General features: G+C 41.6%; 1 long non-coding RNA gene across 1 annotated transcript in view; it reads right to left on the bottom strand.

Annotated features, from left to right (window-relative positions):
• The window catches only part of LOC144240958 (uncharacterized), a 73,677-nt gene that overhangs the window by 5,692 nt on the left and 41,384 nt on the right, over positions 1-26,601 (bottom strand). Inside the window, exon 2 of the long non-coding RNA XR_013337899.1 lies at positions 6,996-7,109. This is a non-coding gene — a long non-coding RNA (uncharacterized LOC144240958). The remainder of the gene's footprint in view (positions 1-6,995; positions 7,110-26,601) is intronic.

The following is a 26,601-nucleotide window of genomic DNA, read 5'->3' as shown; positions in this document are numbered from 1 at the left end:
TATGGCAGCTTCTATAGGTATCAACTGTGATTATTACTAATAACCCAGGAAGAGTGTGAGGGTTTAATGTGTCATTCCATGAGTTTTTAATCTTTAACACAGTCTCTTTTTAATCAAGTTCAAATAATTTCCTCAGCGGTTCCATGTCTTTAGAGAAACAGAGCATCCATCAAAAGAAAGACTTTAAAGCACGTTTTCAACAAGTAAGAAATAAAGTCATTGTCAAGAAAAAAATGAGGTTTTAAAAAACATGTATTAAGCTGTATTAGTACTGGCTTTCAAATCCGATAGTATAAGATTCTTATATTCTGTATTAATTCATATTTGCACATATTATAAAAATTTCAAGGAATCTCAACCAATAGATTTCTTCTAATCAGCAGATGTACAAACGGGGGATAGCAAGAGAATGTATTCATCAGAACCAATACAATTTGAGACTAAGACAAAGCTTTTCAAATTTCTGCACTGGAGTGCCACCTTCGCAATTTTGAGCCTTTCCAAAGTACTCACTATAATATTAGTTACTTAGCATTTAACGTTAAGCTCATACTAAAAGGAAAGCTGTGAAATGACAAGTTCAACATGTAAGGTTTTTCTTCTCAAGCCCGTTAAACTATATAATAATCATTGAAAACATTCAATTCAGAGCCCCTTAAAATTCTGCATCAGGCACTTGGACATAGAGCTGATCTGTAACTTTCAAAGTCTGTTGGATACCACCTGGCTTTCATCATCCATCCACTTATTAAATATTCAGTTAATATAGATGCAAAATAAATAGAGATGCAAAATGGATGTCATGGAGTTCCTGCCATGATAGCCAGGATAGGGTGGGAAGACAACAATGGAATTGAAATTACAGTAGTGCAGCTACTGGCACAATCAAGACGGGCAGAAGACACCTGGAGAGCAGAAGAGAGAGCGTGTTAACATAAATAACTTTTTTTTATCTCCCAAAACAAACAAAAATGTGTACTAAGTGAAATAAGCCAGTCATAAAAAAATAAATACTGTGATTCCATTTAGATAAGGTACCTAGAGTAGTCAAATTCATAAAGACAGAAAGTAGAAGGGCAGTTGTGAGGGGCTGGGGAGGAGGGGGCAAATGGGGATTGTTGTTTAATGGTATAGTTTTACTTACACAGGATAAAGAGTTGTACAGATTGACTGCACAAGAATGTGAATGCACCGAACATTATTGAACTGTACACTTCATGAAATTTGGTAAATTTTATGTTATATGTTTTTACCACAATTAAATTTTTAAAAATTTTTTTATGTTTATTTACTTTTGAGAGAGAGAAAGGGAGAGACAGACAGTGTGAGCAGGGGAGGGGCAGAGAGAGAGGGAGACAAAGAATCCAAAGCAGGCTCCAGGCTCTGAGCTGTCAGCACAGAGCCAGATGTGGGCTAAACCCACGAACCGTGAGATCATGACCTGAGCTGAAGTCAGACATTTAACCAACTGAGCCACCCAGGCACCCCACAATTAAATTTTTTTAATTAAGTTGAGTAATAAGAATGGCATGGTTTTACAGTTTTGCAGATCTAATGTTTCTTTTTGTCTCATTTACCACAGCTGGATTCTCACATCTGCTGCTACTTTCATTCTGTTGCAATATGTTGTTTTGATTGTTCACCATTATGATTAAATGGTTAAAAGGTAAAACATTTTGATAATTTTACCAGATAACTGTGGGTCTTCTTCTTTGATACTACACCAAAATTCAACAAGTGGTAGTTTCTTAAAGGTTACTTATGCATAGAATCTGAAACTATAAAAATTAACGTTTGATACTTTGTTACATTAAAATTCATTTTCTACTTTGCACCTTAAGTAACTCTTTTACCCATGCATGCTCTCTTCACATCGACTATTGGGTGTTGGGGAAATGTTGGTTCACTCTTCCAAACATTATCCCGTTTAATTTTTTTTTTTAATATTTTTATTTATTTCTAGGATAGAGAGAGACAGTGTGAACAGGGGAGGGTCAGAGAGAGGGAGATACAGACTCTGAAATAGGCTCCAGGCTCTGAGCCGGCAGTCAGCACAGAGCCCGACGCGGGGCTCGAACCCACGAACCGCAAGATCATGACCTGAGCAAAAGTCGGACGCTTAACCGACTAAGCCACCCAGGCGCCCCTATCCCGTTTAATTTTTAATAGCTAAAATATTGCACGTGTTACCATCACCTCTGATGCCATCAGGAAAGTCTTTTACTATTCGGAATTTATCAAGCTCATGGTGCTGAATACAAGTTTTCTAATTCCAAATTCCAATTTTCTCTTGAAAGCTTAAATTCGTTATTTATTAGCCAAACATGCAATGGGTGACTTCTTTGACATAATAAGCATATTTCATTCATTCTCATAAAAAGACCTACTACATCTGCCAAGTCTAAATATCCACAGTGGGTGTGTTATTCTTGCAGGGGAAAATGGGCTCCATGGAGGAAGTGACTGTTCGGCTCCCAGCTCAGAGTATCTCACAAGACATTTCCTCAAGACAATTGTACGTCAAGGTGCAAGAGAAGGCTTTATGCTCGCGTCCCATTTTGTCACACAGAATATTAAAAGGATGTATACTTGAGGCTCAAGTTTTAATATAATGAATAATTTTTACACCTACATCAAGGGTGTTCCTAAATAAAATTGGCTTTCTCTCCCCTCTGTAAGTCAAAGGAGGTGAAGAACACATGAGCACTGGTACTATTTGGTGCCTGGCCTTGACTTACGCTAAGGAGCCAACAGGCCTACTCGCCATTGTTTTTGTACCTTCAGTGTAAATGACAGCACAGTGAAAATGGCAAATAGCATCTTACTGTTAGTATGAAAACACTTCAATCTTGTGGATTCCTAGGAAGCGGTCCATGGGCCATGCCTTGAAAACCTCCGATCTAGCAGTCTTTTTATTTAAATCTTCATTTTTAAGTATTATACTAGAAATGCTCCAGCTCCTAAGTATACATGAAGATTGCAAAAATAGAAAAACACCCCATGAGGTATTTTAATGCTTGAACATAAATATTCTGAAAGGGATTCTAGGCTGAAGACACCTAGCATGGGACCTTCAACACTAAGGAGAAAATTCAAGCAGGTGCCGTATCAGGCATAGAGCAATAAAACAAAAACTATCCAAGCCGGTTACTCTGAGAAACATCTCTAAGAGACGTTTATAGTTTCTAAATGTTTCTTTTCTTTAAAAAAAAAAAAATGCTACTTCTCTTCCCAAAAAAGTTCAACTAAAGAAAGGAACCCCCCATTGTTATTCATATTATTCATATTCTTTCTTTTTTTTTAAATATATATATTTTTTTATTTCTAGGAGAGAGAGAGAGAGACAGCGTGAGCAGGGGAGAGTCAGAGAGAGAGGGAGTCACAGACTGAAACAGGCTCCAGGCTCTGAGCTGGCAGTCAACACAGAGCCCGACGCGGGGCTCGAACCCACGAACCGCGAGATCATGACCTAAGCGAAAGTCGGACGCTTAACCGACTAAGCCACCCAGGCGCCCCTATTCATATTATTTCTTAATTTAGGCAGCAGTCATGGTTTTCACAAGCAATAACAACAGAAACTTTTTTAAAAATAGCACAGGCTTTTCAATCTCAAAACCTATAAGGATTGCTGGATTTCAAGGAATAAAATCATTGGAAGGTTACTACATTTGTCGTATTTCAAACTGAGTGTGTAAATAATAAAAGTCTAACTCAAAAAACAAGGCTGATAATTCCGTGGTGACCAGCCAGACTCCTATTCCCATCATTTATTCGGATGTTGATAGACTTCCCCAGGAAGCCTACGAAAATAACAGAAGTAACTCAACTTTCCCCAAGAGAGAAGGCTTCATTTTTCCTTGGCAGATTCATTCCTAATCACATAGCAGGGAACCATTATTAACATCTGGATATTCAAAAAGAGCCACTGAATTATTATAAAAATGTTTCAAATCATCAGCCTAAAACTCAAATGATCTACAATGTGTATGATGCTTTTTTTCTCCCTTTAGTCAAGAAGATAAATGGAGAAATTCTTTATATTTCAACTTCCATTACACATTTGTTTTTAATCTGGGAAAATTCATGTCTGCCTACTGTACCTCCATATCAAAGACTGATATGTCAACGTTAGCTTCTGCTCCTCTCACCATGACTTTCTTTTAAGAATACAATTTTTTTTATGAGTGAGATTACTGCAAAAATCAATTGGTCTCAAACAGTTATAAGTCAGATGCTAATACTGAGTTCAGTTCTCTTTTAGTGGAGTTGTGTGCTGTTAGGTTCAACAGCAATTAGGCAGATCAAATGTCTTCATGTTTCACTGACCCCTTCCCCTACTAACCCCTTCCCCTTTTAAACAGTTTCTAAAAATTAATTGTCATGACTTGTCATAAACACACACACACACATTATAATGTTCTTTGCAAAACCTTCAAGTCTCAACATTGGGAGTACTTATTCTGTTGGGTCAAGATGACAGTTTTGTTGCTGGCACTTGGTAAACATAAGACAACGCTTCGATTTAAAACCCTCTGGTGGCTTCCCATTGTTCTCAGATCACTATACAAAATCTTACCAGGGCCCACAAAGTTCTGCTTGCAGCCCCATCAAGAAGAGATTCAGCCCAGGTGACACACACGAAAAAAGGTTTTTGGAACCCCCCAGGAAGAACAGGCTAAAATCTTTGCAAGCAACTCTGATTTAGGCAAGGCCCCTTCCAAACCTTTTGCAATATGTACTGACTTCTCACCACTCTTCTCTCCCTGCCTGCATGACTAGCCTGCTTCTCACCCACTCCATCACCTGCCCCAGCCTCCTCTCCCACTAGCTGCCCATTCCTAGCCTCCCTGAACTGAGCTCTGCCCCGAATGGTCTTCATATATGTTTTTCCCAATCAAATCCTACGCAAGTGTCAAGTCTTGGCAGAAAGAGTCAGTAAAGAAACCTTGCCAAGTTCTACCTCAGCACACTCACAGACTCTGTAACCTTCCTCTGCAGGCCTCTTCACACTGACCACATGGTAGATAAGTGGCAGTTGAGGTAGTCTGTTTTTGAATGTCTGTCTCTCCACTAAGCCTCATAAATGCAGAGACTGGGTCTGTTTAGCTGGTATAACCTCCCCAAAGCCTAGAAGAGAAACTATACAGAGGCTCTCAGAAAGCATTCCTCCCTTGTGGGACAAAGTTCTTAATAAGGAAAAACTTCTCCTAAACTGAACTTTACATTGGGGTGGAAGCCAGTGAAGCAAATTCAAGGAGGGCTTTGGAGGTCAAAATCTTTACTATCTGCTGGATGTAAGGGAGAGAAAGGAAAGAGGCTGAGGATTTTTAGGTTAGTTCTTCCCTAACAGTTGGGGGGCCTGGCTCAACAGGACAGATGGAGGCCCCAAAACCACCTATCCAAATACTTATAAGCTTGGGGCACCTGGGTGGTTCAGTTAGTTAAGTATCTGACTCTTGGGTTTCAGCTCAGGTCATAAACTCAGGGTTCATGAGTTCGAGCCCTACATCAGGCTTTATGTTGACAGCCTGCTTGGGATTCTCTCTCTCCCTCTTTCTGTCTGCCCCTCCCCTTCTCGTTCTCTCTCTCTCTCTCTCTCTCCCTCTCTTTCTCTCTCTCTCTCAAAATAAATAAACTTAAAAATATATATATATGTTAGCTTAAAATCAAGCTAATGAACAATCAAATGAAATACCTTCTATCCTCCTATCCTGAAAAATATACCTTCAAAGTAAACTGGAAGTCTGAGTAATCAAACATAATGAAATATGGAGACTTCAATCAAGTTGGGTGTTTTTGCACCCAAATTATCCACATTAAAATTTTTTTTTAATGTTTATTTATATTTGAAAGAGAGACAGAGCATGAGCATGAACAGGGGAGGGGTGGAGGTGGGAGACAGAATCCAAAGCAGGCTCCAGGCTCTGAGCTGTCAGACAGAGCCCAATGTGGGGCTCGAATTCACACACCACAATATCATGACCTGAGTCAAAGTCAGACACTCAACCAACTAAACCACCCAGATGCCCCAAATTATCCACATTTTAAAATGCTTTAGTAGGAAATAACTATTTTCTTCATTGTCTAATACACACAACTCACACAGAGTTTATAGATACTCATTAGGAAAGAATGGTGCCCACTGTTTTGAAAAACAAAACTGAGTTCCAGGATGATCAGAATCCAATTCTATTGAACTGTGAAACCAACATGTATATAAACTGAAGTTCCTGCCTATTAAAAAATTGCTGTTCTCACTTAATTGTTTTTCCCCTTTCCCCCCCAAAAGTCCTGTTATGTTTCCCCTTTGGACATTTTTCAACTCTGTATCCCATCCTTGGTGGCTCCCAAGAGCGAAGGGTCTTCAAAGCTCAGACGTCTATTCACCATGTCCTTCCTTATGATCACAATGAATGCTTTGCAGATTATCATGGGATGAGAGTTCTAAGAAGTAGGGAAGGACATTTACAACATGTAACACGGTGTACCTCACTCTACAAAGTGAGTGTGATCTGGAATCCCTGGGTTCCCAGTAGCTCTCAATTCCCTTTGTCTTCCCTTGTCCATGAAGATTGTTCACCTTCATTTAGGGCAGTGACCTTATCGAAGGCCTCTAATATTACCCTTTCTCCTTCTTCCTGTCAAGTATTCACCACAATACCAATTCAAAAACTCCATAAAGAACTCTAATAGATGATTTATAACTAACTATCAAAGGATCCATGAATCCCTTTGAAAAGTGAAACAATCTGTCACAACGCAAATACCAATCGTGCACAGCACTTGTCTCATCCAATTCTGAGTGTCCCACCTGGAATATAAGCACCCCCCAGAGAAAGGCTTGCCCGTGTTTCTTTGTGCTGACCTGGCACTGCACTTACTACTTGTGTGTGTGTGAAGACAAAAACACACACCAAAAGTGAACTTGAAAGAATCAGAAATTCCAATTGTTGGACTGAGAGTAACGATCAGGAATTGCTTTGAATGCCATTTACCTCTGCGAGGCCTACCAGTCACAATGGGACACCTGTTGCTTCTTTTCCTTTATAATTTCCCTCTTCCTTAAATTTGTCTGAAGTGGCTTCCCAGGCCGGAACCTGCTACATAACCTGTAAGAGAGAGAAGAAGGATAAAAATTCCAAGGTGAGATGTATTAAACACAGACTTAGTTTTCACCTCCTTTTGGCCCCGCCTCCAGCGGGACTCATGCCTAATGATTCCAGGAAGTGAAAGCAATTAAATTTCACTTGGTGTAAAGTTGAAGAAATTGTCCCATGTGAAAAGAATGTTTCTTTGCCACATTCCATCAGTGGCAATAAACAGGCAGATTTCACTGGTTTTGATATAGTAGTGTGAGCTTTCACAAGGCTCAGGTTGATTTCATTTTAAAAAGTTGAATTTATGGGACAGAGGGCTGAAAGGTTTGTACTGACATGTTTAAAACCCTCTTTTAAAAAGCGGCATATTGCACCGTTCCATTTAAGTGTTCACACCGCAGACTGAAACATAATCTGTTTACTGAAGAAACAACTTTTTATTGCCCTGTGAATAATTTCCCATTGAAAAAGAAAACAATGTACAGTATTTTAGTGCTTTGTGAAACATCTGGAAATTTTTCTTCAGTTGCTAAAGCTATTAGGAATTTGCATCCACATGCAGACTACTGATTTTTTAATTTAATGCAGAACAACTTCAAATATACTATTGAACAAATCTAAAAGCAACCGCTTCTTGAGGCCCACCAAGGGCACTCAGAGACAAAGCAACAAACCCAGCACAAGGCAAGTCTGGCCTCAAAGTTTGCCCATTAGGGATGCTTCGCTTCTTTGTCCTCACTTTCCTGAACACAGTATAGAGCGGATTGTATTAGTTAGGGTGACACCAGCTGGTCTAACAAGTAAACCCCAGTCTCAGTGGCTTGACATGGTGGAAATTTTCCTCTTGCTCACCAAACAGCCCAACATGGCATACCTAACAAGCTGGCAGCTTTCACATGGGAATCCAGAGACCCTGTTTCCATCTCTGCCTCCGCATCTTCCACAGGGATGTTGCAGCAAAGACACAGAGCGTAGAGGCAGAAGTGGGGCCCACTAGGCCTGTTCACATTCCACAGGCTGGAACTCAGTCGCCTGACCAAACGAACCGCAAGTGAGGCGAGAACCACACATCCAATCCCGGGAAGGAAAAGAAAAGGGTTTGGTCAACAGCTTGCCAGCCTGTAGATCCCAGCCAACATGTTGTAAAATTTAGAAGGTTTCCCCCAAATTCTAACATATTCGGTGCCCAGCATCCGCTGATCCAACCACTATTGTGGGCGCTACGTAACTCCTTCTACTAAAGGTACTGGCCGTTTCCGTTTCCGGAGGGGATTAATGGTGCCACAAAGCCATTGGACTTCACATGCCTTTTCCTGATCTCATCTCCAAAGCCTGTACTTTTATTTGTGAAAAGTTGTAAAATGGGACGAATGATGAAGACAGCTCTCCACGTGGCGAAGGCACATTGGCCAATTCAAGCTCTGGAAACAAGTACAAGCTTTACGTCAGAAGTCCTCTTTGCATTTTATTCTAGTTTACTTTTCTCCCAAGACTTAGCTCTCCACCAGGGAACTTCCTGAACACTTAAGACTTAATGTGCTATTTGCAAAAACAGTTGTTTCATTGTCTGTGTGTAGGCACCATACTCCGACCTGAAGGGAATGCAGTGGTATGAGCCAGGTTCCCTCAAGAACATGTCCATCCAGAAAAGATAAATTAAAAAACAAATAACTGAAGGTTGTGTGTGCATTCTTCTTCCCCCCACCCTGGGCCTGATTCTCCTACAGTCTATGTGAGCAACCTATCTCTGTGCTACCCTCAGATACGATCTTACTTAATGATCTTATTATAATTGACTATTGACCTGTCAGCTTTCTCCATTGCACTATATATGCCATGAAGAAAAGAATCTTCTTTTTTTACGTTTATTTATTTATTTTGAGAGAGAGAGAGAGAGAGAGAATCCCAAGCAGGCTACATGCTGCCAGTGTGGAACCTGACACAGGGCTCGAACTCTCGAACCATGAGATCACGACCTGAGCCAAAATCAAGAGTCTGATGCTTAACCGACTAAGCCACCCAGGTGCCCCAGAAAAGGACTTTCAATATCTATCTTGCTTAACCTTAGCACATACCACAGTCTCTGGCTCCTAATAGGTACCTGCTAAGTGTGTGTGTACTGGGATTGAGCTAAATTCCAGTTAGTAAAAGACAGGTTCCATAAGACAGTAAAAGACTCAAAGAGCTACTAGTGTTCAAAAGATAGAGCCTTCCATCTGGCTCAAGGGGGGCATGGAGAGGGGGGATGGCTTCCTGAAGCATTTGAAGTGGACGTTAAAGGAAGGGTACAGTTTCACCCAGCAGAATTTTGGCGATGGCGCACAAGCAGAGGAACGAACATGAATGCTCAGAGGTGGAAAAGCAAAGACGAGTTTGAGGAACAGCCAGTATTCTTGCTTATCGTGCACCTGAAGTGTGTGAAGGGAGGGATATGAGACAGGAATGGAAAGTGGCTCTTCTAGAAGGGCTGATCCTCAGGCTGGCAAGTTTCAGTTTAATTCTATGGGCAAGAGGGAGCTGGGGGAGGTCTGGGTACTAAGAAGATCAGTCTACCAGGTGGGCAAGGAGTGGAGTGGTGTGGATGAGAGGTTGGAGGAGGAGACGCCTCTGGCAAGGTCTGATGAAGTGCAGGTGAACGGCCCCAGGGCCCTGGCTGAGGCCGGGGCAGTGAGGAGGAACACGGCCGGCAGGGTTGGAGGCACTCGCAGAGGAAGAGCCAACAGCTCTGGAAAACAGGTCAGAGTGTCAGGAACGACGCCAAGGCAGCAGTGCTAGGGGAATGACAATATGGCGCTACCTCAAGAGGAAGTGGAGACAGACATACTGATATGGTGACTGGGGGGAAGGTGAAAACGTGGGTTTGAGACACTTTGAGCGTGAAGTGTTTGGGAGAGGCAGGGCAGGGATGTGGGGAGGTGGGCCGTNTGGATCCATGGAATTTCTCAAAGTGAGACTTCACATTACCTTTAAATGAGTTTATATACACGGTCCCTGAGTTTGCGGGGGTGTTGAAAATCTGATAAGTAGAAACTTGAAGATATATCGCAATTTTGCAACCCTCCTGGGATATTTATTCACTGTCCTAATATGCATGGAGACTTATTAAAAAAAAATATGTCTTTTAAGAGCTCTGGCTCGGTAACCCACATTTACTTCCAACTGTAGCAATCTCTCTGCTGAACAATAATTGTCCCACCCATCCCCCTTCCCCATCTCCCCACAGCCTGGGGGATGACATGGGGTTAAAAGTGCAATAGCCAGCCTGGCCTTTGGCAGAGAGAAGGCAACTCAATAAATAAATATTCAGGGAGGGCTGGTGAGGAAGACAGAAGTCATTTACTTTGAATTAATAACTCTAGTTCTCAAAGTGGAGGAAAACTATATAGAAGAAGGAAAGGGATATTCCTTTCAAAAAGGGCAACAAAACCATCCTGTAGCATTAATCATCTAATCCAACATATGGCAGATCTTAAATGCAAGCCAGGCACCATCTTCTGTGGGAAGCTTCCTGATAACATCATGGAAGTTCTGTCCAATTCGGTGTAAGGGTGTGGGGTGAAGAGAGAGAAAGATCAGGGGTATTCCACTCCAGTTCTCTTTAACACTTAAATTCCACTTCTGAGCACATACAGATATCTCCTGTGAAACTCTGTCCGATTTTTCCTCGCTCCCTTTGGCTCCTGAGAAAGCATGGATGGAGAAAGAGAGAGGAGGTCAAGATGTGGAAGATTTAAGCAGATTTGAAGATGAAGGATGAAAGATTCTGGCTTTTTTCCTTCCTTATTAAACCCTGGGCAGACTGTGTCAAGAAGAAAGAACAACACATTGCCCAATTATTATAAGAATATACTTCTGATACACCTGTTTTACTTCCCAAAGCCGACTTTGATGACCTTAATTTACTTGCGCTATGGTATAAATTTTCTCTGAGATCTTTATCTCATCCTGATGCCAATTAGCACATGCGTTTCGGCAGAAGAATCCATGGCAATTTATACACACCTTCGAAGGAAAGGCAAGACTGATCAAAATGAAGACTGCCTCAGAACCAATTGAACAGGTGTGCATTTCCATAATGACTGCACAATTCAGCCACGTATTGGTGTTTGTTCCTTTTGCTTGTGAACTGAATTAGTAATCTTCACATGCCCTGTCCCAGTGATTGAAATAAATTACTTTGTTAAATTGCGAAGCAGGTTGACCCATCTGTTGGCCCATGAATGTTCAGATTCTCAGAGGGTTTATTATTCCAAATAATGACTGCCATATGCAGCGGTAAACAGTTCCTTTAAAACTGACTAAAGGATTTGGTGCAACTTTTGAAGGCAATTTATAAAGCTATTCATGTTCCCCTAAAGGATCTGCCCTTCAACTAACTTCCAGAAAAGTTGTCTTGATAGGTTAATCCTGACTGAGACACGTAGTTCTCTTTGGAGAGGAGGACAGAGGCAGGGAAGAGCAGAAACATATGTTCTGTGAACACCTACTATGCATCAGGCACCAGCACCTATATTAATGCAGCTCCACAGAGCCTCACACGGGCCCCGGGCTGTGGTTACAGGCCCCAGAGACAACAGGCAGTCAGAGAGGTTAAGCAGCTCATCCAAAGACAAATGCTCAGTTGTGAACTGGGACCCCAACCCATCACTTGGTTCCAAGGCACACTGTGCTATCGATTCAGACCCACTGGAGATGAGAAATCGGAGAATATTTATGCCTCCGTTCTGACCCTGCCGACAGCCCCATTCTGACAATGCCTGCCCCCTTGTCTCCCGAACGGGAGCCTTCCTCTTGTCTTCCTGATCTCCTTTAAGGGGAAAAGAGCAGGGCTTTGAACTCATTGGCAAGAATACAACAGGAATATTTTGGGGCGCCTGGGTGGCTGAGTCAGTTAAGCGTCTGACCTTAACTCAGGTCATGATCTCCTGAGTTCAAGCTCCACATCAGGCTCCGTGCTGACAATGTGGAGCCTGCTTGGGCTTCTCTCTCTCTCCCTCTCTCTCTATTCTTCCCCCGCTCGTTCTCTCTCTCTCTCTCTCTCTCTCTCTCTGTCTCAAAATAAATAAGTAAACTTTTAAAAAAGGAATGTTTTAAAGACAAAACGCTGTGGGTCTTCTCATATGTGGCTTTCCTTGTAGGCCATCCTCGTTTTCAGATCCTGGGAGAGAAAGCATGTTCTGCTCACACAAGGTCCATAAACTGCTCTGACCACGGACCAGCCATGATTTGTTCATGATGTTAGCGGTGACTCACTGTGGCTAGATTACAGATGTTAAATTGCTGATGGATGGCCCAAAGCCAGCACATGGTCGGCTCTTCTGCTATTCAACTGCAGTATTAATCATGTGTGGAAAGGTACGTTTTTCCCTCTGTGAAAAATGAAATGGCTAATATACAGAATGGAATGAGTGTCCTGGAACAATTCCTTTCTTAACGGGAAAAGAATAGAGCTATTAAAAGAATAAACTCTTGTGTGTGACATGATGACAGTGGGATTTTTCTGACGAGCTAAATGAATAAGCTCACTCTCTTTTGATTTATGCCCGTGCAAGGAGTCTCTCAAAGCTTCAAAAGGCAGAGAATGCATTTGGAGATGTCACTGGGTCTCCACTCCCTTTGTTTAAAGAGTAAGAGGCTAAGACCAAACCCAAAGCAAGCGTTTGACAGGCAGAGACCTGCAGAGGTGGGTACCTACATGCTCAGCAACTCAGGAGAGGAGTTCCCATGTTGGAAAGGGGGGGAGGGGAGACAGAACCTTGGACTGAAGAGCCTTCCCCTCATTTCAAAAATCCAGAGGCACCTCTACATGGGCCAAAGCGTGGCCCTGCCTCTGTGGTTGGTCTCCCAGACCTGAGGGAAGCACACCTATTCCTTTACTGTCAGCTCGAATCCTGAGGAGGGGGCTCAAAATTAGGATTGTTCTTCACCTCCTCCAAAGATGAAACCAGAAAAAAAACAAAGCCCACATTAAGAGCCTCAGAAAAGGCTTCATAAATAAAAACTAATTCCCAATAGAGGTGTATAGTTGACATCAGAAAAGATTGCCCAGATACTGTCTTTCAGAGAAAAAAGATTTTTGAATTACATATGTGTATTTAAGTCAAGAGCAATGTGATCCAAAAAGCAGCATATAACAGTAGACAAATCCAAACCCGGAAAAACACAACTTCAGAAACAGTCTACAAAATAACCAGCCAGTACTCTTCAAAGGTTCTGAAAGACTGAGGAAGTATCACAAATTAGAGGAGATTAAGAAGAGATGGTAGGTAGCAAATGCAATGTGAGATTGTACATCGGATACAGGGCCAGTTGAAGAACGTTGATGGAATGGCAAAGAGATTTAAAGATTAATTTAAATTGGGTTTTTTTAATGTTTATTTATTTTTGAGAGAGACACAGCATGAGCGGGGAAGGGGCAGAGAGAGAGGGAGACACAGAATCCAAAGCAGGTTCCAGGCTCTGAGCTGTCAGCACAGAGCCCAACATGGAGCTCGAACTCATGAACAATGAGATCATGACCTGAGCTAAGGTCAGACGCTTAACCAACTGAGCCGCCCAGGTGCCCCCGAGATTAATTTATAGTAGCTAACAGTTAATCTACAGATTAACATTTGGAGAAACTAACATTCTGAGATGTATTCATTGCTGAGGGGTGTTCCTACTTTTAGTGGACAGAGCTAGGACACATATATATGTATACTGTATATATCTGTATATATTTACTTCAGCGTCTACTTGATGGTAGACACGTGAAAACAAATGTGACTTTATGTTGATTTTTCTGACTCCAATCCAGCACCACTGGGTTCATTCTGACATCACCCCTTTACTTCTCTATAACTCCATCCACAGTGAACACCAACCTCTCATTACCTACAATTGCTCATTGCTGGAATATAATTGACTCTATATGTTGATCTTGTGTCCAACAAACTTGCTAAAGTCACTTTATAGTTCAAGAAGCATTTTAATAGATTCTTTAGGCTTTTCTACATAGACAATCAAGTTGTCTAAAAATAGAGGTAGATTTAAATCTTCTTTTCTAGGATGTACACCTTCTTTCTTTTGCTTCTCAATTACATAAAATGAGATCCAAGAGGGCAGAACATTGCCTATTCCCAATGTTTGGGGGAAAATTTCAAGTCTCTTACCACCAAGTATGATAACTATAGATTATTATTATTAGTTGTAGATTTTTCACAGATGGCCTTTATCAGGTTGAAGAATTTTCCTCTTATTCTTAATTTGTTGAGAGTTTTTATCTCAGATGATTGTTGAATTTGTCAAATGTTTGTTCTCTGTCTATCGAAATGATCAAATAACTTTTCCTTGTTAGTCTGTTACTAGGGTAAACTATATAGGTTGATTTTGAATGTTGATTTTTAATGTTCAACCAGCCTTGCATTCCTGGAATTAACCTCACTTGGTCCTAATGTATTGCCCTTTTTATATTTTATTGCATGCAATTTGCTAATATTTGAGGATTTTTGTATCTATATCCATGAGAGATAGAAGTCTATGGTTTCCTTTTCTTGTAATGTCTCAGGTCTGGGTAGGATATAAAGATAGAAAAGCAGAGGTGGAGAATTTGAATGTATGTCTTTATCTATACAAAACTGTTGTGCAAACCAAATGCTGTCCTTTCCTGGAGAAGAACAGGCTTGGGGAAAGTTGACTTTGACAAGTCTATAGACTTCTTCCCCCTGTTCTACAATTAGAACAAATTTGGCCAAGATCCTGTTGGATCAGCGACTGCATAATGTCGACAGTAATGTCAACTGTACTCTCCAGAGACTTACTAGTTAAATTTCAAAGTTTAGTCAAAAGAAAACTCACACGTTCCCTATTAATATACTAACTTGTTTGGAAGTTGGGTGAATTTTAGCTATACTTTCAGAATAAGTTTGGGATGAGTATAATAGATACACCATGAAGTTGAGGACTAGGATCCTAGAATGGAAAAGTCAGAAAATATGGCCTGAATATACCATGTGTTAATAAATATTTGTTGGATGAATATGTATCTATAAAGCTTGTTATATGCTTGGAATGTTTCTCAAGTCTCATGCTACTCAAATTTTCCACATTGTTCTGCTTAGAAAAACAAAATGTGAATTTTTCTTAAATAGTCTCATTTTTTTTTTCTTTTTTTTTTTTACTTTCTACCCATTGGTGTCCTAGAGGAAAACTCACCCCAAGAGTTTCTGGTTCATCATACTTGTCCAACATGTCTGTCCTATGTCCAAAGTGGTACTTTAATCACACTTGTCTCAAGAGACAGCACACTGGCATCGGCCAAGAGGAAATGAGGTTACAGCCTGTACTGCCTATTCTCAGCTTCAAATTTAGAACAAGGGCGTTTTCAGTCCATGAGTGTGGTTCTTGCCCGAGACTATCTAGCAATGACAGTTTGGTCCGGGAACATTATGCCATAAGTCTAAAATATCTGCATATGAGTAACAGCCATGGTTCGTATTTCCTTTGTGCCAGGCACCACGCTATATCCTCTGTCTATACTACTGCTCTTCATCCACACAACCAGCCGATGTGATTGCTATCAGCAGCCATCACTCCCCCTTCTTTTAATGAGAAGACCACAACTCAGGTCAGTAGGTGGTAGGCACCTGAAATAACATTTCCCTAAATGATGCCTCAAATCTAGCCTCAGCAGAGTTTTTATCATCATGATGAATCATGAGCCCAATCATAACTGCAATTTTGCTGGTGGTCAAAAAGGGAGATACTGTGTGTGTGTGTGTGTGTGTGTGTGTGTGTTTGGTTGTATCCAGAGAAAGCTTATAAGAGCATCTTGTACCTTTTTAGAATTGTTGGAACCTCCAATCAAATTAGACATGAAAAAGTCTCTTCTGAGTTTTCAACTATAAAATTTGTGAGCTCAAATGCTTTAATTTATTCACGATTTGTCTCAAGTACCTAAAATGTTGCTCAACAGAGCAGGCACACAATAAGTATTTATTGGGGAAATAAGTGTTTTGAGGTACAATAATCCAGTTAACTCACAAGTACCACAAGTGATGTTGCGATAAATAGCTTCTCTCTTACATATATGTCCTCTGTCAATCCTAAGGTCATAGCCCTAAAGAGGGAAAGGTTCCCCAACTTTAGGACTGCACAACAGCAGCAGAAGACACCCAGCAATGAGTTTGCAGGATAATGCCTGGAATATAGTAGATGCTTAAGAAAAACGTGTTGAAGTAATTATTGAAAAAGAAGAGCAACGCCGACTCAAGCACACTATTTGTCAGACAGTCTCTCTTCTTTACAGAGAAAAAAAGCAAAATTTGGAGAGGTTAAGTAACTTGCCTGAAGTCATACAGTTTTATGTGGCAGAGCTGAGACGGGGTACCAGAACAGGCTGGTCTCAGAACCGTCAACCCAAACCGTCCCTTAACACTGTGACCTTGCCAACCCATTCCTTCTTCAAGGGCTTTGCTCTTCCCTCGCCCTGGATCTTTGTGTAGCTGCCTCCTTATGGTCCGAGCCTCCGCCCAATGTCACTTCCTTGGAGAAACCTTCCCTCATCATTTTCCACCAGCCATTCTCTCTCCCAGGATCCCCTTAGAGTGTTCTCAGGGCATGAACAACCCCCTAGTAATCTCCTGTTTGCGATTTTGTTGATTGTCAAGTCCCTCAACCACAGCTGGAGCTTCATGAGAGCAGGGGCCTGTTTCTGTCCTGCTGGCCACTGTGACCCACAGGCTGGTGCTGCGCCTGGCACATGAAGGCACTCCCTAAACATCTACTGAATTCCCAAAGGACTGCTGCAGGCCAGGGTTACAGAAGACAGCACCTGCGAGGCCAGTCTTTAGAAAAGCGCCTGGTGCCTGGCTGGTGCGTGTCTCCCAACCTATTAAGTCCAATCCCCATATCAGTGTCTCTTTGCCATTTCAGGCAAGAAAACTGATTTATGCACGGGCCAATTGAGCACATTTTTCCATGCAAAGAGGAAGGCTCAGTGACTTACTGTTTGTACTGGGCTTTATAATCTCTCCAACAAAGATGCTCTGCCGAATAAAAGTAATTTCCATCCCTTTTAGATTGGAGCCATACATACTCACTTCGACAAGACCAGAATATCAGTTGTTTCTGGTTTAAAGAGTGTGTCTCAACAGACAGTGCTAAGCTTTATAGATCGCACAAGATAAAATCTAAAGAAAAAAATTTATTACGGTCAACTCTCTCTGGCCTCAATCCAGCATTTGATGGAGAATATTAACAATATTGCTTGGACTTAAGTCTCTCAGTTTCCCCCAACACATGTCTGAATGAGCTTGATGTATAAGACATGCATCTTGTTTTCGACCCTTGTAAGTGAGCTTATTGTCAGCATAATTGTTTTACAGATCTCCAGCCAGACTCAGACCTCACATGATGCTGCCATGTTTGCTTCTTCAAAAAGTTTGGCGGTTCAGATGACACTACCTTCCTCTCCACCCTTCCCAGCCTTGCGTTTTCTGGACCAGTCCCTTCCCTTGTAACTGCTTGGATTTCGTTCGCTTTCAGGCACTATTCTCCCTGTCTAGAACCCTTCTCCTTCTGCCTGTGTCTTTCTCTTAATTCTTTTTAAAGACTTGAACCTATTATCCCACCACTCCTCACTTGACATCATCTGTTAGAGTTACTCATTCACTCACGCTTTCCAGGTTAAGCCAGGTGCCCCTCCTCTACATTCTAAAAGAAATTTATGGAGACCTTTGGTCTGATTAGTTATCATTATCCACTGGCCGATGAGCTCCTGGCATGTCTACTTTATTCATTTTGTATCCTTGGCACACCGCTGTGTCCCGTACATGATAGCACCTAATAATGACTACAACTATATTTACACTGAATTTATACTGGCTCACACATTCCCCCTCCATTTTGTGTTAAGTTGCCTCAGAGGGGGAAAAACCATTTTCCTCCACTCATTCTTTAGAAAATTGATTTTACTCATAAAATGAGAAGGCCAGATTTTCCATTCCTGGTGTCACTCTCGAGATCTACAGTCTTGAGATCTACAGTCACCCAAACTGATGGCGAGTGGAGATAATGGTCCTAGAATACATTGGCATCAAGAACATGAAGGCATTCCTCAGACAGAAGCAACATGGCACATGAGCCAAAATAGGACCAAGAGAGGCAAGGATCAAGGAAGGCCCAGCTTTCTCACCCCTGCCCAGCCTTCTTCTGATCAAAACCTTATGTCTCCACGTACAAGTGATCCCTTTAAAACACCATAACCATTTCTACGATATAAAGGAAATAACAATCATGCTCTTGGCATGGTGTAACTACATAGTAATAAAACCTGTTTTCATTTGGAGCTTGTAGAATGAAGTGCACACAGGACCACATGCCAAATGTAGTCTTTACCTTGTGATATCATAGCCACAGGGAATTGATGTGCTTTCTCCTAGAAGTCCTGCTTCTATTGTAGGCAATAGTTCAAGAACTTGTCCATCTCTGGGCCCATCTAGGAGATTCTACAGTAAAGTTAACTTGGCCAGAGTTTCCATCTGGACAGTGGCTAAGCTCTGCACTGTCAAGAAGAACTACTGTGACTCTGCACATTTGTCACATACATCATCACATCCTAAACTCTCTAGGCTACAGGGCTAGTCTGAAGGGCCAGGCATCTCCTACAGCCTCCAAGAAATCCCCAGAGTAGGTTTTCTGTCCCAGGACTTCATTCTTCACCATAATATCTATATATATGTTATCAGCTAGAGGCAGTGTGCAACTCAGAACCCACAAATCGCTCACCTAATCTAGGTGCTTTACCTGTTGATCCTCAAGATCCTTCAACAAGGCTCAGTTGGAGAGGCATCTAGAACCACATGCTCCCAATGCAGATTTTTGCTTCCTAATAGACACCGCCCTGGGCAACAGGACTTTCTTCCTGGGAATCTTAAAGTGGACAGTGATGTGGGATTAAAGAATTAAAGAATTCTTACCTTGCCCCATGTTTTGATACTTAACTAGGCCAATATATTTTATTATAGTTAGTCTCAATGACGCAACCTCCACATTCGACGACATCAAATCCCAAAATACAAGTAATGTTCCAACGCTATTGGCAGAGTTTCCTTAACTTGAAAACAATATGGCATGGATGGCTCAAGAAAAAAATTTAGCAGGAAACCATTTCTGTCATTCAAAAAAGTAGAATATCAATGAAAAGGAGAATGCAAAAATAAAACTTGTGGGAAGTCAACTTAGCAGATAAGGGTAGAGATTGAGAAGCTAAGGACTCAAAAGTTAGTTCCACTTTGGAGCAGACAGATCAGAGCAGGAAGGTGAGGTAGGAAACCACCTCCTTTTCTAAGTCTTACCAGGGGTTCTTTATATGGGACCTACTGAACTCTATTTTTTAAATCCTTAGTGTTAAAATAATTAACATCTTAGAAGCAATCAAAACATTATGGCAATCAGCAAAACTTAACTGTACAAGCTACTACAGGTCTTTGGTCTCGAAGATCAACCAATGGATAGCAGACAATAGATGTGATTGTCTCCACACTTTGGGCCACACATATGCTGATATATCTATCCCTGGGTTATTTAAGGAATAAATAAAATAATGAAAGAAACTATAAAGCCGTAAAACACTCTTCCAACATAAAAGATCTGAGTAGTAGTAGTCCTCAAGTTGTTATAACTGGTTAAATGAAACATACTGCTATATCAAATGTGAGGTTGTAAAGGATTTACATTGATTACTCACTCAACAAACCTTGTCTTCTTTCACCCTGAGCTAAGTACTATTCTAAATGCTGGCGATGCAGTGGTGAGCAAGATATAGACAATCCCAGCTCTCATGGGGCTTCCGTTCCAGGGTCAGGGGTGGAAAAGACAAACGTAAACAAGTCCATAAATAGACACAACGATATCAGCTAGTGGCAGGTGTTAGAGTGAAGACAAGACAGAATGATACAATAAAGAGTGAGGAGATGGAGAGTGAAAAGCAGGGGCAACTAGGAGCTAGAGCACCTGGCCAGAGAAAACTTCACTGAGGATGTGACATTGTAAAGGAGGCTTACATGATGAAGAGTCAGTCATGAAAAAGGTTTAGTCATGAAAGAGCTTTGTAGGCAGAGGGAATGGTGACTGCAAAGGCAGAATCATGTTATAGAAACAAAAAGAAAGTCAGTATGGCTGGAGAATAGTGGCCAAAGGAGAGACTGTAGAGTCAGGTAGGGGCCAGATCACGTAGGATCCTGTAGCCTGTTTGGTGGGTCCTCCCTCCCTCCCTCCTTCTTCCTTCCCTTCTTGCCTTTCTTTCTTGGTTATCTACCCAGCGGCTGAACCCTTTTCTTAATGTTTTAAGAATTTTTGGAATTCCTCAGCTTCTGAGTCTTTACGGAAGGCATACCACTCTTGTTATAAAACGTGAAAACATGGAAGACTTGCTCTTCCAGCTTCCCTTGCAGGTGGGTGCTGGTGCAAGGTCTACATTCAGTCAGTCAGATGCACAAACCCCAGTCTTTAAACCGGAAGCTAGTGAAGCAAAGAAGCTTGAATCCTGGAAAATCCACCGGGAGTTCCAGTGACATAGCATCACCTTAGAAGAGTTTCCAGGGGCAACCAGGGCCACAGTTGCAGAGCCAAGCTCAGCATCTCACAGAGTAGGAGTGGTCGTCACACAGTGGCCTGGAATGTTCTATTCCAGGCAAGAGCAATGAGCAATGGCAAGGGCAATGTGTTCACTAAATGCCTGGTAGTGAGATGTTGGCCCTGGTCCCAGCTCTACCTGCTGGGCCTTGCTCCTGACTGTGTTCTGAGCCTCTCCTACAGCCTTCCTCGGGGTTCTATGCTTCCCACTCCAATCACTTTCCAATAACTTTCTTTGCTGCTGGAATCATCCACAGCTCACTTCCCTTTCTTGCAACCTATGAACTCTGACTGATACAACATAGTCAGAACATTGAATTTTATTCTAAGGTCAGTAGGAAGCTGCTGGAGGGTCTTAAGAAGAAAAACAGCACAGATGAAATAAGACAGTCTGGGAAGACTTCCTGTTTAATCTTAGAACCACATTGTAATTCTCCTAAATGATTGGTTCGTTCGAGGCTGTTGGACATCCTTGTTTGGGTAACTGACTCTTTTTCTTTTTTACGTCTTCTCTGTTAGAAAATGTAGAGTTCAGGTCAGGGCCAGTCCATAATGGGAGTAGATTACTCTGGTACATATTTTGAACCTTTTTTGTTGGTCGCACATTGCCTCACTCTTGCTTTTCTTTTAAAGGTTGCACTATATGTCCTACCTGGCTTCAAATTCTTTCTGGAAAAAGCTTGTGTGTGTATGTGTGTGTGCATGTGTGTGTGTGTGTGTGCGGCTACCTGATACAGTAGCCACCAGCCACATCTTGCTATTTTAATTTTAATTCATTAAAACTAAATTAGGTAATCCTACAGTACAGCAATACTGCTCCTTAGTATTTGAAAACATATGTCCACACAAAAATCTGCACACAGATGTTTATAGCAGCTTTATTTATAATGGCTAAAGTGTGGAAGCAACAAAGATGTCCTTTAATAGGTACATGTAGTAGGTACTGTAGTACATCCAGACACTGGAATAGTATTTGGTGCTAAAAAGTAATGAGCTATCAGGCCACAGAAGAAACCAAAATTAATATTATGAAATGAGAGAAGTCAGTCTGAAAATGCTACATATTGTATGGTTCCAAATATGTGATATTCTAGAAAAGGCAAGACTATGGAGACAGTATAGAGATCAGTGGCTACCAGAAGTTGGAGGTGGGAGGTAGGAGACAAGATGAACAGATAGAGCACAGAGGATTTTTAAAGCAGTGAAAATACTCTGGATGATACTATACTGATGGATACATTTGTCATTATATATTTCTCCAAATCCATAGAATATGCAACACCCAGAGTGAACCCTGGGGCACCTGCCTGTCTTAGCAAGTAGAGCACATGACTCTTGATCTCAGGGTTGTAAGTTTAAGCCCCACATTGGGCATGGAGATTACTTTAAAAATAAAGAGAGTGAATTCTAATATAAACTATGGACTTTTTATGATAATGATGTGTCAATCATTATTAGGTTCATCAATCATGAGAAATATTCTCTGATGGAGGATGTTGATAAAGGAAGGAGGCTATGCATGAGTCAGGGCAGGAGGAGTATGAGAAATCTCTGTAACTCCCTCTCAATTTTTCTGTGAAATAAAACTGCTCTAAAAAGAAGTAACATCTTAAAATTTTAATTTGATTTAAAAAATCCAGTTCCTCAGTCATACTAGCCACATTCCATGGGCTCAGTAACCATGTGTAGCTACCTATCAGATAGATCAGATATGAAACATTCCCATCATCATAGAAATTTCTATTGGATAGTGCTGTCATGTGCTATAGTACATGCAGTATACTATATTATTTAATATAACAACTATCTTTTTTGTTCTGTTGCCTCTGAGAATTTGTCATTTGAACATTGATCTCTACTTAGGAACCAGTCATGGCAAGGGTTCTAGAATACGTTTGCATGATGATGTGCACAGAAGAGAAATATTCAAGATGCCATCTCAGAGAAGCCAATCTGAAGACAGTGAGAGCCGTGTCCCAATCATGTCTGGGTACTGCATGGGCACTCAGAAAAATATAGAGGAAGTCAGAAACTGCCCCTTTGGTCTAGCATGAAACAGTGCCTTTTCTGAAGATAAAACAAAGCAAAACTTCTAGTGACCTCTAACATAAGCCAGAGGCTCCAGTTGGATAACCGAGTAGAATAGGGGGTTATTGTTTTACAGTCCTGTCTCTCGGGGGAAAAAAGCTGAGGTTTCTAGACCAAAATGGAAAAAAAAAACCCAAATACATTCTCTCCTCTCCCAGTAGTTAATTATGTTTTCTTTATTAAGCAAAATGCACACAAGGTGTTGTTTTCTCCATTGCTTCAAGGTCAGCAAGGCTGGGAAGTGACTAGCAAGAGCAAGTGGTATGTCTCAGGCGCAGGAGGGCAGGCCAGAGGGGACAGGACCGCTTCAGAACAGCAGACTCTCCTCCACCAGCGAGCTTTGGGCAAGAGAAAGGAGCTCTCGGGACAATTGTCAACACAGTAGCAGCCTGGTGGTTTTCTTCTCCTCCTCTGGGGAGCTATTTTCTTTGCAAAACTACTGTAATTTTAATGGGCTGCCATTTGCTCATTAAAGTCCTCTGGGAATTTAGTCAGCATACGGACCACAAAATAGAACTCTGTATAATGTTTAGGATTGTGTCATTTAATAAAACATTTTATAAGCTCAGTGTGTACCTATTAACTAATAACTGGCCTTCCCAGGGCCCGGCCGCTTGCCCTGTGGTCTATAGTGCACTGGCTGCCACGGGTGAGTTATGGAGAGATCTTTCCCAAGTTCCCATTCATCTTTATTATGATACTCAACTAGCAGATGATGAGTAATCAGTCACTGTTAAATTCCATCCCTGGGAATTTGATCAGGCTCGGCTTCTTATCATTCAAAATCTTTTTGAGGGCTGTCTTCTTTGGAAAATGGAGCCCCTGAGCTCCTAATCCTATGAAGGGATTTATTATCTGCGGGGAAGCCAGAGCATGTTTGGGGGATGGTAATTATCACTGATAGAGCAATTCTTAAATGCTGGTCCTTGACCTGATTCCATCAGAATCTCGCAAGACAGATGATAAACATGGGCATCTCTAGGCGCCCGTCCAGACCCACTGAATTATCCTCAAGGCCAAGGCCCAGAACTGTTTGAAAACCACTGCCCCCCGGTTTTGGGTTTTTTTCTGATGGGCAGCCAGATTTTCGAGGCACTCGAAAAACAGAATACTAAGCAGATTGAAAGGCATACACTGCATCCCCATGGCGGAATAGTTTGCCTTATACAGGAGAGACAATAGTCAAAGCACAAACTCTGTTGCCTCTCCAAGCCTTATGACGCATTTAGCAAGTGTTTATCGCAGAGGTGAAAATGTGGAAGATGCAACACAAACTATCACCAGACTTAGAAAACTCAAAAAAAGGTACCACTTACTGGTAGGCTGTTTTCTTGAAATGTATTACAATTTTTTAGCACCTTTGCATCAATGTACCTTCATTTCCAACAGCTATGGGAGAGGAGGCTTATATTATATAGCCCTAGGTCCCAAATAAAGCATGACTCAACCCTAGGAAAGCACATGGAGGAAAAGAGGGGGCTGAGAGCCCAATACTGGGAGGCAGCGGGGCATAACAGTGGGATGAGTTGGAGTTGCGGGGTGGGGGGCAAGGACCTACAGCAGGGGTGGGTGAAGGAATGCACATGAGAGAGCTTCCACTCTAACTTGACTCTGTTCTAATGACCTATTTCTCATAGCTTTGTCTAGTAGCTTTTCATGGCAAATAAACAAATCTCAAGTCAACACGTCATCTTAAAATGTGTTGAAAACATGCCACTCTTTTAAGATTGTGCTTAGGAGAAGTAATGATTCCTTTTACCACCACCCCCAGTTTTGCTTCTGATTGGCATTGGGGGCTGGAGGAGACACCTCCCCACACAAGTTCCTGAGGGAAAGAACTCAGTGAAACAAATTGGGACCCGTAGAGCCCAATTCTACCTATCCCACAACAATTACACTGTCCACTGACACTTACTTGGGACCGACTCTGCTCAGGCACTGTGCTCAAGTTTTTGCAAGCTTTATCACGTTTGTTCTTCCCAAAGGCCATATAAGCCAGGCATTATTATCATTCCCATTTGAGAGATGGGCAAAGGGAAGCTTATGGGAGGTAAATAATTTGCCTAAGTTATAGCCCCAATATTTTAGCCAAGCTACGCTTCTAGATTCAAACAAGACCATCTGGAGCATTGCAAACTGTCAAGCATTCTTTCTTGGAATAGCTAAGAAAAAAGGAAAAAAATGTTATCTAAGGAAGAAAAGCATCTTCTCCCATTAACCAAAAACCTTCCAAGGAAAACCAAGCCAAGTATTGGTGGAGAGAAATAGTAAAATACTTGTTTAGAACATGAGTTGCTTTCACCCAATAAATTTGCAGAGGAGTTTTGCAGCCCATCAATGACCCACTCCATCTCCCCCATCCCACCCCTGCCCCAGGACAAGCAGAAAATTAGAATAAAGGCAAGGAAATAAAAATATATTTACTTTTCCTCAAATGACAGGCTTTTCCCCAGAACTTGTCTTCTCTGAAAGCTAAGCCCTCCCAAGGAGCATCTAAGATCTTGGGCCCCTTCACAAAGGGTTGATGATTTGGGCCCCAGCCCTCTGCATACCTCAGATAGCTTTTCGGCAGGGAGTTCCACCCACACTTGAGATTTCTCTCAACTTCTCCCTCCTGGATTCTTCACCTCAGAGAATATTGACGTTCAGGGGGAGGCAAATTCGAGTCCGCTGGAGTTTCTAAGAAGAAAGCTATGATCCAGCAGCACATCAAAGAAGCTGACATTTGCCCTGCACAGACCCTTCATGCCCTTTCCAAAGAGCATGCACCCACTTTCTATGATGATTAGGATTGATACTTAGTGAGCAGTGACAATGCACCCTGAACAATGAGAAACACAAAAGCTCCTCTACCTTCCTCCCAGCGCCCAGTGTCCTGCAGATAAAAAAAGCAATAGCTACCATCCACAACAGTGCCCTGCCCATGGTCGAGATCCTACGCTGACAAACTGCCAGCTGATCTTTATGACAACTTTAATAGGTGGGAAGACATAGGTGTCCCCGTCTTACAGACGGGAAAACCAACACCCAGAACATTACCAAGCTGATAAACAGATGTGCTAAGAACAGCAGGTTCCAAAGCCCAAGTTCTTAACCAGTATATTGTAGGTCCTCCTAATGGTTAGTTACTGTTCTTGGCTGGAACAGAGAATACTGTGGCACATGTGTCTTACTCAACTTATCACCCATCTTGTTTTGGTTGAACTAATAAATATTTCTTAAGGAGAGTCAACAAGATGGAAAAAACATATGTGATTCAAGAGTCTCTGAAGATTGCACCGATAGTATGATTTGCAATCGTTTCTCCTGGAGGCTTCTCCTTTAGACAGGCTTTGCAAACATGCTAGAAAGGGAGAGAGCCGAGTCAAAGAGGGGCAGGAAATACCAACGAAAATGCAGATCTCTTTCACAGACAGTCATAACTATTCCAATACAGTGTGATGAAATCACTGAACAGCAGGCAAGGTGGGATTCAAGTGGCCTGTTATCTTCTTCTATACAAATGCCTTTCTTCCATCATGACATTCCCGGGTCTGGGTCAAACTGAGACAAGGGAGACATTGCAATGAGCCTTATAAGGCTGCATTTGTTTACTTTAGATGGTTAGTCTTTATTCTGAAATTGTTTTTTCTTTTTCTAGTGCTGTAATACCCTTTCTTCTAAGAAAGTGATGATGACAGAAAATGTTCATTTTCTTTGTCTCTCTCTCTCTTTTTAAAAATTGTCCTTATTTGACCAAATAAAGAGTTCTCTGCCTTGTGTCCTTTGAAAACACAAAACAAAACTACTTTTTAAAAATTTT

This window comes from Crocuta crocuta, unplaced genomic scaffold (genome assembly GCF_008692635.1).
Source record: "Crocuta crocuta isolate KB4526 unplaced genomic scaffold, BGI_CrCroc_1.0 scaffold197, whole genome shotgun sequence".
In the NCBI taxonomy this organism is placed as follows: Eukaryota; Metazoa; Chordata; class Mammalia; order Carnivora; family Hyaenidae; genus Crocuta; species Crocuta crocuta.
This window is presented reverse-complemented; position numbering and strand designations above follow the sequence as displayed.